We start from the raw sequence: 13,112 nt of genomic DNA on the forward strand, positions 1-13,112 counted from the left end.
TCTCTCAGAAGGTCTTCTGTGTACCAGCTGGCCTGCTTCTTTGATCTACTATGCTTGTTGGGTTTTTATTGGTGCGAGGGAGTCTGCACAGATCTGGATCCAGTTGTTGAAGTTATTGATGTCCTTGTCGAGGATGTCTGTGGGGCTAGGCTGATCAGCGATGAGGGCACTGAGCCAGTTTGCTTCTGTGATTTTGCCCCAGCTGCGTCTTGGATTGCTGAACATGATAGGAGCATTGACTTAAGGTGTTTTGATCTGAAGTGGTTAATTGACTGGTCAGTCCATGTGAGCTATGTGGTGGAGTTGTATTTAATGCAAGTGCTTGTCATCACATCTCCCTGCTACTCAGTCCTGCCAAAGTGACAGAGTAGGCCATTAACAAGCAACTCACAACGCACCTCAAACTTCACTATCCTCAAGACAACACACAATTAGGATTAAGAAAGAACCATAGCACCGAAACAGCACTCATTGTGGCCACTAACGACTTTAAAAACAATCTGGACTGAGGAGAAACTGCAACCCTCATCCTGTTAGACCTGTCCACGGCCTTTGACACTGTCTTCCACAACACTCTAATCAGAAGAGTCCAAGAAATTAGCATACAACGATCTGCTCTCAGATTGATCTGTTCCTTCTTCACGGAAAGAAACAAAAGGGTCAGGCTGCCACCCTTCACATCAGAGACCAAGAAACTGATATGCAGTATCCCACAGGAATCGTCCCTCAGCCCATTACTTTTCAGTATATACATGACACCTCTTGGCAACATCATCTGATCACAAGACAGCACTGTCACACAACTCAACCTTTTCCTGACAGACAAGACAAACACCACCAGAATCAACTTTACCAAATGTATGACACTGGTAGCACACTGAATGTCAACCAAATGCCTGAAGCTCATTCACGACAAGATGGAAGTACTGGTCTTCGGCAACAAGACATTCCCATGGGATTCCACCCGGTGGCCATCACAGCTAGGACCGACACCCACACCAACAGACAACACAAGACATCTAGGGACCATCCTAGATGACAAGGTCAACATGATGGCTCAAGCCAAAGCAGTTTCCACCTCTTGCTTCCACATCCTACACATGCAGCAAAAGATCTTCAAATGATTGCCTCAGTACACCAGCTGGACCATCACGCAAGCACTAATCACCAGCAGGCTGGACTAGCCCAACACTCCTTATGCCTGAATCTACAATTAACTCCTGCACAAACTCCAGATCAACAAACATGCAGTTTCATAAGTCATGACCTCCCATGCCACACCGACATCACGCCGCACCTCAGAGAGCTTCACTGACTTCCCATTCACAAGTGCAGCCAATTCAAACTTCTCATGCACACAGACAAAGCCCTACGTAACAGAGGACCAGAGTACCTGAACGGCTGCATACACTTTTACCAACCCACCAGACTCCTAGGCTTTGCCTCACTTTCACTTGTGCACACTTCCCTCATCTGCGAAAGTAAAACTGGAGGTCGCTTATTCTCCTATATCATACCCAAGACATGGCATGACCTCCCTCAGCACATTAGAGGCTCCTCCTCCTTTCTTGTGTGCCACAAGAAGCTGAACACTTGACTCCATACAAGCACCTTTGGACCACACATCTACCACCTTGCCCAGGTGCCAGAATATCCTCTTGGGTGATTAGTGCACTATGCAAATCCACTTAACATAACATAGCCAAACTGGGCCCTGGATCTGATTCTCCTCACTTGACAGAACAGGTCCTCTGTTTGGAGTGACACAACCCTCCAAATGGCCATGTCCATTAACTAGCAGGGAATGCCCTTATTTGAACAGACATCGCTTGGTGTTGCATGCTATTCACTTGGCAGAGTATGCTCTTGATCTGCCATGGAATGTTCCTCACTTGCTAACGTGCATCTTTCGTTTGGCAGAACATGCTGAAGTCTTCAATTTGTAGTAGCCCTTGAGGCAAATGCCTCAGCCCTAACTCTTGTAAGTGGACTGTCACTCCTCCTCCAGCCTGAGGAAATTTAGGAGGAGGAGGCTGTGTTCCCGTGTATTGTGAGATGAAGATGGTGGGTTTGCAGCTGGGACTGCTGGCTTTCACTCCAGGTCTGCATGGAGTATTGTCAGGCGTCACTCGCATTCCGGAAGAACTTGTATAGGTGTGAAATACGTGAAAGAGTATGGATTAGGGGTGCAGTGGAGACACGTATATGAACGTATCTGAAAATCATTGCGTGCTCAGTTCATCACTATTAAACTCAACTATGCTTTGATATGAAGAAAATATGGGTATATCCTGTCAATTGTAGTGCTAACAAGTTTTATTTGATATTATCTTGTTTATTTGGTGCTGTGGTCTGTCACTCATACGGGAGGCGGGTCCAGAGCGCTAATGAACACACACAAAGCGTTGAGATCACTGGGTTGAAAACTGCACCCATGCTTCACTGAACACTTTCTTTAATGTATCAAACGTGTGCACATCTGACATGATGTGTCATTAATGACATAGACTCGCGGAGCTTCTGCCTAAAGAATAACAGCATGACTGTGTACAGCTTCCTAAAGCAATCTTTGCATTACTTAATGTGTTTTATTTAGCTCTTTATATGGGTATGTACTGTCCGGTACTGAGTTCCTGAACTTCTTTAAACTGAAAGGAAGAGTACCTACACTTCTCAGCACCGTTGCAATACATTTAATGAGACATTACTGGCACTTCTTGGGAGCAAACAGGTACTCTGTTCACAGAGTACCTGAACTTCCACATTTCTATTTAAAGCACTGGTGTTATTGTATTACAGATGGGATTGAACGATTAGAAATGCATTCCTTACTTCTCAAATGCAGACTTACAAACAATTAATAGCCATAAATTAGATACACAAGATCATGTATACTCTTTGATATATATATAAAATATATGAATATGTATATATGCCTCTGTATTTGCTACATAATTGGTACCTCGACTAGGACTGTAAAAGGGATCCGTTCCCATTAAAATGAAAGACATGTGGCATCACTTCCCGTAAGAAAGTTACACCTTGAGCACTATCTACCATACTACTAAAACAGGCAAAGGGCCTGTTAAGATATGAGAAATGTTGTTTACGTCATCTCCTTTATCTTAACCCGGGGATCCCAAAGGATGCCCTCAGGCTTGAGTTGTGCCTTAATTCTGCTTTTGCAGCATGCAGCACTCCAACCCCTCTTACCAGGGCATAAGTCCTAAAAAAGAGAAGTGAGGGGACTAACCAAGTTATCTAGTATACTTGTGACATTATGGCACGTGATATCACAGCATGTGACATCATGACGCATGACATCGCAAGTGGCATCACAGGAAGTGGCATTACAACCCATAACCTCACGGGAAGTGACATCACAAAAAGTGACATCTGATCTTAAGACTACACACATACGTTTACCAGATTTATAAGGCGTACATTTGAGTGAATTACCAGATTTAACAAATGAGATTTTGCATTGGGGTCGTGCCACAAAAGTGACGCAACCCCAATGCAAAATCTGGGACTCAATTTCAACATTCATTTTTTTTTATCTCTGCCACAAAGGAATTGACACAAGGAGGAACTTGGCACTAAATCTGTTCTGCTTAATTGCAAAGACTGCATTTAAAAAAATCTTATGGGGTTAAGACACGTGCTGCAGAGAAATTTGTATGCCTCGTAAATCTCAGGGAATGATTTTAATGGTAAGATAACTCTGGTGGTTAACACATTTGCTAGAGAGATGTGTGTTATGCCTAGTCCCAATTTTGAATCATTGTAGCATAAAAGGTTAACATGTCTCCTGCAAAGCACATCATGATAGATTTTTATTTTATGTAGATAGGTAAGTGGGCTTTTGCTTTTAACATGGAGATCCTTTTGTTATTTGCAGTTCATAAATTGTAACCCTTGTAACGTACCATATAGAGGTGTAAAGGATATGTGACTCCTACACCTTGTAACCCTCACTCTCTGATGTAACACATCCTGTATAGAGATTTACACTTATATGAGTTATTGGCAATGTTTAACATGTACATGTAATGTAAAGCGCTCTGACACCCTGCAAAACGAAATAGTGATATTTAAATTGCTATTTGTGTAAATAAAGGAACAGGCCTGCATATCTGACATTCTTACTGTGCATGCATATCTCTTAAATCCAGGGACTGACCAAAGTCAAAATCATGATGTCTCTCTTAAGTACCTGTGAAATGACAACAAGCTGTGTGTCTTTGCTTCCACTCCATTGCATTCACAAGGTGGGAATGAGAATCCAGGTAGCTCCAGCAAGAACAAATAGAGGCCTGATGGCCACTTAACTTTTGCCTTTGTTTTGACCCCAGTTCGAATTTAAAATAAAAAAAAAAACCTCACTGCCGCATGCATGTTGCTGCTCAGAAGGAAAGCAGACAATGTGCTAGAGTTGCTGAATGTGTTGTGGTGTTTAAACATTACACCAGGACAAGTTCAGCATATTACAATGCAGCACAACTATGTGGCAGGATGGGCGGTTCCCACCTTGTGAAAACAGTATACCTTATGAAAACAGTGTATCAGTGTACCTATGTGTACCCTCGACTAGTGCCTTGCCTCTTACATTGGATAAGAATATGGACCAAGCCGGAGTGGAGCAACTGTTTGAAATTCCTGAGTGAACTATGTTGATACGCAGAGTCAGTCAAGCTACCTTGGTACAACTATCAAGCTGTCACGCTGAACTCTTTCAGCGAGTGGGCAGCTAATAGAAGAGAAATTTATGGGATTTTGACGCAAGGAAGCTCAGCAAGTCACCTTGCTGCCCTGCATCACAGGGAAAGGGCAGGAATGTATATATGGGATATGGTGCATTCCTGTCCTTTCCCACTGCACTGGCACCATTTTGGCAGCCAATCATGGTGCAAGGGTGCATGTGTTGCATACAGGATTGTTTTTGTGCAAGAAGGGACACCTTCCTGCACAAAAAACAATCCTGGGAGGCTTTTTCCTCTGTATATGTGTGCTGCAAAACGCACATAGGAAGAGGAAAAAAAGTGATGCAAAATAAAGATATTTTGCCTTGTTGCACCTCTCCTGGGGAGGCGTAAGGTTTTGGTGAATCCCCAGGTTTACAAGGTCTTGCAGATCTGGGGATGCATCAAAATTCATGGTTGTTGCATGGGAACACCACCACAATGCCCATGGACAACTCCCTTGCGCAGAATAAGTCACTGTAGCAATTTGCACTGCCTTGCCTTACTCCATATCTAGGAGGCCATTCAAAGCCACACAAAGTAACATTTCACACATTTTATTTTTCATTTTTCCAGGAGCAATTCTATAATTTTGTCTTTCAAGCTACCAGGGAAACATGAGTTGTTTGATTCTGCAGTGTTTTCCTCATAATTATTGATTTGCTGCACTTTTCACTTACTTTATCATCTCCTGCATAATTTGCAGATTTTAAGCAAGATAAATTGTTTCCAGCTCAAACAGATCAGAAGTTGCTAAAGACGCTATGACACGTTTTCCATGTCAGTGGCAGACCTTTTGTGGCACAGAGCATTTAAGTTTTGATCTTGGATCATGTGTCTATATGGGTAAAAATGCAAAATAGTGAAGCATAACTGATTCAAAATGTGCCACATTATGCCACATAATCTGCTTTCTCTAGCCACATCATTTAGTGATCCCTCTGGTGGCTCTGCTACTGCCTCTTTATAGCGGCTTCTGTCTATGGAGTCATCATGTCTGGGTGAGTTCTGGTTGTTGGTGCATGTTCAAGAATGGGCATATTTCACAGCTCTAGAGATGTATCTGAAGGCAGTGCGTGTTTTTGCAGCCCCTATCAGTGGGTCATAAAGGTGTCACACTCATTCAAATCTTGGCCTCTCTGCTTAGAGCACAGAGCAATCCCTGTATATGTGTCAATCGGAATTACCATTTTAGGTGAAAGTGCGTAAAGTTGGAACACAAATACTGCTGTCAAAACATTAGCACCAAAGGAAAGAAAGAAAATAAATGCAGTGTGTGTGTGTGTGTGTGTGTGGATGGGGAGGTGGAGGAGAAAAAAGAAGTATGCAGAAGAGAAAGTGAAAAGAAAGGGCAGAAGATGAAGTGAGACATGCATATGGAGACTTCAGAAAGAGATGTGATGAGAAAAGAGTGTACGCAACTATCACAGAGAGAGAGACTGCAGTAGAAAAAGTTTTGAAGGGAAGAATACTTGTTAATACGGTATTGACTGAAAATCAGCGCTCATAAGCACTTGTAAAGTCAAATGGATTGACTTGTTTTATACGGTCCTTCTGTGATGTGTTTGGACTTATTAACAGGAGATGTATTCAAATACGGATGAGGCAGCACGCCCTGAAAGCACAGGATCTAAGCTTGTGTTTTAGGCCATGTCCATAGTTACAGTAACGAGTCTCTTATAAAAGATGCCAAGCTAAAAGATTTAGGCCACAACCATTGTGGAGACGCCACCATCTTTTTCATCCCACCTAAAGCCGTAATTGCCATGGCTTGTTCAAAAATAGTACTATTTTGGGCTCTGTCATGCTGCATACATATCAGCTACCAAACAATCTGTCAAGCCCAAGAGATAGCTCAGTGAGTAGAGTTAGATCACCTGATCTAACTGGTTATTGGCAGGTTATTCATTTACCTTATATTTCTCCAACAATAACCCTAAGACACTGACTAACAAATGTTTTAGCGAACGGGTGCAAACGGTGCATGGGAGCCCGTTTTTTTTAGGGTGCCCGGGCCTAGTTTTTAACCCAATCCGATCCTGCTGGAACTAGTTTGTTTGATACGCTCATGCACGCAATCACGTACCATGCACTAGCCAGCACTGTGCACTGGCAATAGGCCCCTGGCCCAAGAGCTCCTGACTGGGTCCGGGGGCCCTCCATATACTTTGCAAGGGAACCCTCTCAGGTCTCCTTACGGCACAGATTCTGCAGCAAATATAGAAAGAGGAAAACGCCTTTCGTGATTGTTTTGTGCAGGAAGGTGTGCATTCCTATAGAAAACAATCCTGCATGCATCGCAGCACCCCTGAACCATGGTGCAAGGGTGCTTGCATTGGCGCTAGGTAGCCAATTGTGTGTCAGAACAGGGGAAAAGGACAGGAATGCACCGTGTTTCATAAACACGGTGAATTACTGCCCTTTCACATTGGTATAGCGCAGCGCCACAAGAAAACTCGCAGCGCTGCCCTACGCCAATTCCCCATAAATAGGGCACCATGAGCCCACGGTATAAGCAAGAGAATTGGGACAGTCTAATCCCTGGATGAATAGTAACTAACCATAACTTGGGTGCAGTGGGCCCCTAAGACCATTCGCTCCGGTGCCACTGTACCTGCTGCACTATTGATAACTGCGCCCGGGTTCTTATGGCCTCGGTTGCACATAGCATGCTCTTTACTTGGCACAGAATGACCCTCACCTGTCATGGAATGGCCTTCATTTTTCGGCAGCAGTCCTCTCAGTATGTCCCTGGCGAGCCACAGAATTCCCACACGTGAAATAACATTCTGATCACCTGGCGCAGTATGCTGTTCACACCCCACTTGGCACGGGTTAACCTCACTTGGCATGGTTCTCAGTTAACCCCCGCTGCACTGGCAGGTGTGGTGAGTTAGCCTGGCGTGCTCCGTACAATACTCGGCAGTGTGGTAGGTGGTGCTATTTCTGTCTCTGGTTTATTAGGATACAGTCAACCAGGAAGAATGTGAGTGAACATGAGACCGGAAGCGCAGCCGTGCAGCACTCGGGCCGTGCAGGAGAGTCTCGGACCTCAGCGCACACAAACTTACATCGCGCCCGCCGTGCCCGCACCCTGGGCCGCTGTGCTCGGTGCCCAGTCCCGAGACCCGGCTGAGGAGCAGGTAAGATGCGCCGCAACCACCCAGTCTGACTTTTGAGTTTTTAGCTGTCGAAACTGCTCGCCTGTTCAGGGCACCTTCACCCGCTAAACCTGTGCAGCCGCCGCTACCCGGGACCCAGGGTTTCCTCACACTGCACGGGGAGCACCCGCCTGAGCCGCGCGCTGCACCCCCGAATAAAGGCGCTCTGTCAAGTCGGCTGCTCTCCTGCGTCCATACAAGGCGCCCACCCGACAGTGTCGGGCGGGCTGGAGTGGGCGCACAAGGGGCCTTGGCACAAAAGTAAAACATCCATGAGCCCAACTCTGCCACCGATCACTCTTTGCTCTGGTGTTTGCGCAACAAAGAATATTCATACCACATTACTCAATTTGTTGTGCCTTTTTTAGCTGCACGTGACTGACAGTCAAACGTGTTTTCCATGATTATTAGTTGTGTGGTTTAGTGTGCGTGTTCAGAATTCACTTATTGATTGATTCCAGGAAATAATACAACAAAAACGTTTCCCTCCGACTATCTGTTGGGTGTTTTTGAGAGATTGCTCTCCATGTGCAGAGCTCTGGCTGCTCCTGGCCGCCAGTTTCACGGGCACATTCCCTCACGCGTTAGCACCAGGGCCGAAACGAGATTGTAAAACTGAGCTTGGGATATATAGGCTGTGTGTTACTTTCACTTTAAAAGTCTCCAGGCGACGATGAAACACGAGAAAAGAAAGTATCTTGTAAAGCATGGCGAGGGGGGTCCTTATATCATATGCAAGTGACACATGCCCAGAGCATGCAGGCTTGTTGAAAATAACAGCTAGCGATCACTTCTAAACAAATCTCAGGTATTTATATTTTTGTTGTTGTTTCACACTCAAGCCTGTATGAAGTTCGAATGTGGGCTACCAATGTCGATCAAGTGCAAACGTGCATCGCCAAAACAAGTACATATGGACTTGGCAAGTTGAAGCATTTTTGATGGGAAGTACACGTCACAAATTTTAAAAGCAAACTAAAAAAGAAAACATTCTACTCCATAACCACGGGAGCATGACATCTGCAATATAAACTTGACATTTAAAAAAGCCGTCGTATATAATTTTAATACAGCAGTACATTGGCTCCTAGCAGTATTGCATTGCAACATTTAAAATGCACGTAGTACCCTTAGGCGGGGCAATAAAGTGTTTGCCTGCATGGGCAGCATGCTAAGCTGTGTAGGGTGTGTGGTTGGAACGATGTTGTCAATGGTTTTGATCCTATGTGGGAAGCTTTTCCATTTCATGCATGATCACCACAGACGAGTGGTTATTCTGAAATGGGAAGCAGCACTTACCATTGCGGTTGATAAAAAGATGTGAGAGATGGACACACGGTTTATGGTTTTCGGTGAACAGTCAGGTTTGAGCAGCCCTGCAGGTCAGTTTGAGGTATTGTTGATGACCATGGGCTACTTATTGTTTACTGCACTGGGTTGTCCAACTCCAGCTATTTTGCATTAAAGTTTAGGGTCCTGAACAGGAATAGGTTGGATAGTGATATGGTGGAAGATCTAATGGTCTGGGGTTTCTTACTACCATTCCATGTCTGTCAGTGTGAGATGTTAAAAGGGTCCATAGGATGTAGCCTGTTTTGACCTGCAGTGGTCGACTACTAGATGGGAGTACTCCCATTGGGCAGCAGCTTGTGACAGATCTCTTCAGTTAGTCCATGCCTGTTCAGTAAGTGTATGGGTTGGCATAGTACTGGGTGATGGACAAGACATGTAGAAGAGATGTCTTATGCAAGTGCAAGGAGTTAAGAAAAATAGGGAATTATTTTACAGCCTGCATGAACTACAGTTGGGTGCTGACAGCTAAGTATTCTTGTATTAGTATTGGAGGTGGCCAGAAGAGTTATATATGAATTGCCATTACTGTGCAGTGCTTAATTTGTGCTTGTTGATTCCAGTGCGGAGCACCAACACTTATTCTTGTGGGCCGGCGCTTATTTTTCAGCCTCAAGCATTTCCTGTGAGTAAAAGACACATATAGGAAAGACGGAGGAAGAGAAAAACGAAAAAGCGTAACAATGGGAGAAAGCAGAAAGCTGCAAGAGTGAGCTAAAGGGGTAGGGAGTGGCTTTAAATTGATTGAAGAGGCCTGAGGTGGCTTCAGGATTACGCTGCCTCAGTTTTCGTGTTCCCACAATTAATTGCAGCAGCTGCATGTTTAGGGGGAGGGCTTTGGGCACCCGCACGTTTTTATTTACAGATTAAGCACAGTTACTGTGTAACACCCAGACTAGCCCTAAATCAGATCTTCATAACTCACCTGGATATCACATGGATACAGACAGTAGTATGATGGATGGACTGTTCATTATCTACGGACTGTAAATTGTAAATTGTACTTGAAGGTGCATTCTATTTTTTTCTCCCTGGGTTGCAGGATGATGTAGCTGTTTTCGAAATAGCCATGTTTTTAAATGCCTTCAGAAATGTATATGCCTCTCCATTCTTTGAATCTTGGCTGGAAAGAGATCCAGAGCTTGGTAGATTGTACTGAGAAAGCGGCACCTCCTATGGATTTCTTATAGTAATATAGTATGATCCACAGTGCAAGTCGGAAGCATAGTGTCGTGGATTGTGAGCATTACTTGAATTTAATTTGTAGGGATACTGGTCATTACCCTTAGGAGGCTTTGTGGATAGTGGAAAGATTAGAGGATTGGAGTCATGCATTCTCTTGGGTGAAGGCAGAGAGGAGTTCTGCAGTAGCATTTTGGATTAGCTGTGTTTTTCATTTGATGAAGCTGGGTGCACCAAGGTCTGGGCTGTGAGCATAGTCAACCTTTGATATTACGAATGAAAAGATAACTTGTAGTTTATTTTTGGTATCCAAGGTGTGGGTTGGCATGCAACACATTGTTTTTATTGTTTAGGAGGCACTCTTTCTTACATTGTTGACCCTGACTATCAAGGATAGGTGTGAATCCATGATTACCCCTAGGTTTTGTATTTCTCTTGAAGTTGTTGGAGGGACCTCAACTTCCTTGGGCCATATGGTGGTAGGCTAGTATTTTTGCCATTGTCCGCTGGTCATGACCTTGGTCTTTGTGATGTTGAGATTTAGGTGGTTACTCATCATCCTTGTATTTATGATGCAAATTCATTCATTAGGTTTTGAGACGGACATGTCTTCTGGGCCATACATTTGTTTAATGATTTGTGTGTTATGCGTGTAGTTGTAACAGGTGATGATGAGTGATTTAGTCAGGCCTGGCTAGAGGGTTAGGTAAATGTTGAATAACAGAGAAAATATGACAGACACCTGAAGGACACTACCTTATTGGGTGTGAAGGGCTAAGACACACAACTATCACAAATCAGTGTTGCTGCTAGAGACAGAATACAAGTTACAGTATTCCTACCTCAACATAACCAGATCTATCTCCAATTAGGATACTAACATAATTTCTGTGCAGGTGCAAGGGAAGGGAAGATCATTCTTCTGGAAGCGGAAGCCTCATACACACAATAGTGTCATGCTTCATCGTTGACAACCCCTCCCCACCCTGGTAGGACAGTGCAACCAGAGCGGACTCGACCTCCTGTTGGGCTCAGAGCAAGAGGGAGTTTTCTGATTAAAAAAACTACTGGATAACCGTGGAATCCAGATCATTAAGTTAAAAATGCCTTACAATTCCCCTGACAGACACCTTTATTACATGGGAACTGCAGGTAGGATTAAAAACCAAATGGGATGGTTGCTGAGCAGTATGACTCACACCATCTCAATAATTAGGCCAACATAGTTTACCAAAAAGATACCCTACGCATATTTAAGTCAGAGTATTTTAACTTGTTCAAAAACAGAATCCCTTCACAGCAAGGATGCGTAGACGAGGAGGTGAAGTTGAAGTCATTTTATTGACATACTGTCTTAATCATCAACCGCCGTCACATGTTTCGTTACCTATGTGACTTTTTCAAGGCTAATGATTGTGTCCCACGGACAGCAAAGTAGATTTACATGAACTGGTTATTCACAAAATCCAAAAGTTAAACGAACATACAAGTAGTCCCAAGAACCTGCAGAAGCAACTTAATAGGCACTAAAAGGCCAGTTGGCTGTATTGCATTTGTGCCCAACCTTCACCAGAGACTCACATAATTCAAATCAAGAGGTCAAAACGTCCAGCTAAATGCCCCCAAAAGTCTGGAAGTCGCTACAGTCAATAATTAAGCAAATGGTCCCGCTGCTGTTGCACCAAGCGTTCTCGTGGAGTATTTGGAAGTAACTAGAACTAAGCAAGCTTGCCTCTGAATTTATGCCTTACCACAATGCAAATTACTTCAGACTATGGACTTATTACGATCCTTGTTTTGAGTATTGCTTTTTCCTGGAACCACAGACTACCTTAACTGAGTTCGGGGAAATTCTGAATCACTTCTGTGGATCCCAAGACATTAGTTCTAGTTACTTCCAAATACTCCATGAGAATGCTTGGTGCAACAGCAACGGGACCATGTGATTAGTTATTGACCGGCTTCCTAGTCAAGGAGGGGGGTGATATCCTTTAAAGTCACACTGCGGCAAGGGGCGGGTGTGAATAGGTGGACTGGCACGATGGATCTTTTGACGTATGTGTGACTATGAAGGACATTGTCTCCCTTCTTGACCAGAAAAACGGTATCCCCTAAAGTGTAGGGTTATTATTTGATTTGTTCCTCTCAGGTAGAACTCACCTGAGTACATTAATTACTTACCTTTTTTAATATCACAATAGTTGGCATAATGGCCGATAGCAGAGACTGAGGGATGCGTGGTTCTGAGGAATGCCCCAGACCTGTTCAGGCTATCTAATGAGGGCAGAAACATGTTGGCCTAATTATTGCGATGGTGTGAGGCACACAGTTCAGCAATCACCCCATTCAGTTTTTAATCCTACTTGCGGTCCCCATCTAATAAAGGTGTCTAACGGGGAACTGTAAGGTATTTTTAACTTAATGATCTGGATCCCACTGTTATCCAGTATTTATTTTTTATCTTAGAACTCGCTCTTGCTTTGAGCCCAACAGGAGGTCGAGTCCGCCCTGGTGGCATTGTCCTATCAGGGTGGGGAGAGGTTCCCGATGATGAAGCACAACACTTTATGTGTGTGAGGCTTCCTCTTCCACAAGAATGATCTTCCCTTCCATTGCACCTGCACAGGAATTCTGTTAGTATTCAGATTGGAGGTAGATCAGGTTATGTGGATGTAAA

The 13,112-nt window shown here is 44.0% G+C and overlaps 1 protein-coding gene across 3 annotated transcripts in view; it reads left to right on the forward strand.

Moving 5' to 3' along the window:
- Positions 1-7,734: 7,734 nt before the first annotated feature.
- The window catches only part of MAP3K20 (mitogen-activated protein kinase kinase kinase 20), an 800,901-nt gene continuing 795,523 nt past the window's right edge, over positions 7,735-13,112 (forward strand). The window contains exon 1 of one of the 3 annotated variants that reach the window (XM_069225360.1): positions 7,735-7,885. The gene's annotated coding sequence lies outside the window, so the exon portion shown is untranslated. The remainder of the gene's footprint in view (positions 7,886-13,112) is intronic. The other 2 variants (XM_069225358.1, XM_069225359.1) reach the window with 2 other exon arrangements.

This window comes from Pleurodeles waltl, chromosome 3_1, assembly GCF_031143425.1.
Source record: "Pleurodeles waltl isolate 20211129_DDA chromosome 3_1, aPleWal1.hap1.20221129, whole genome shotgun sequence".
NCBI lineage: Eukaryota > Metazoa > Chordata > Amphibia > Caudata > Salamandridae > Pleurodeles > Pleurodeles waltl.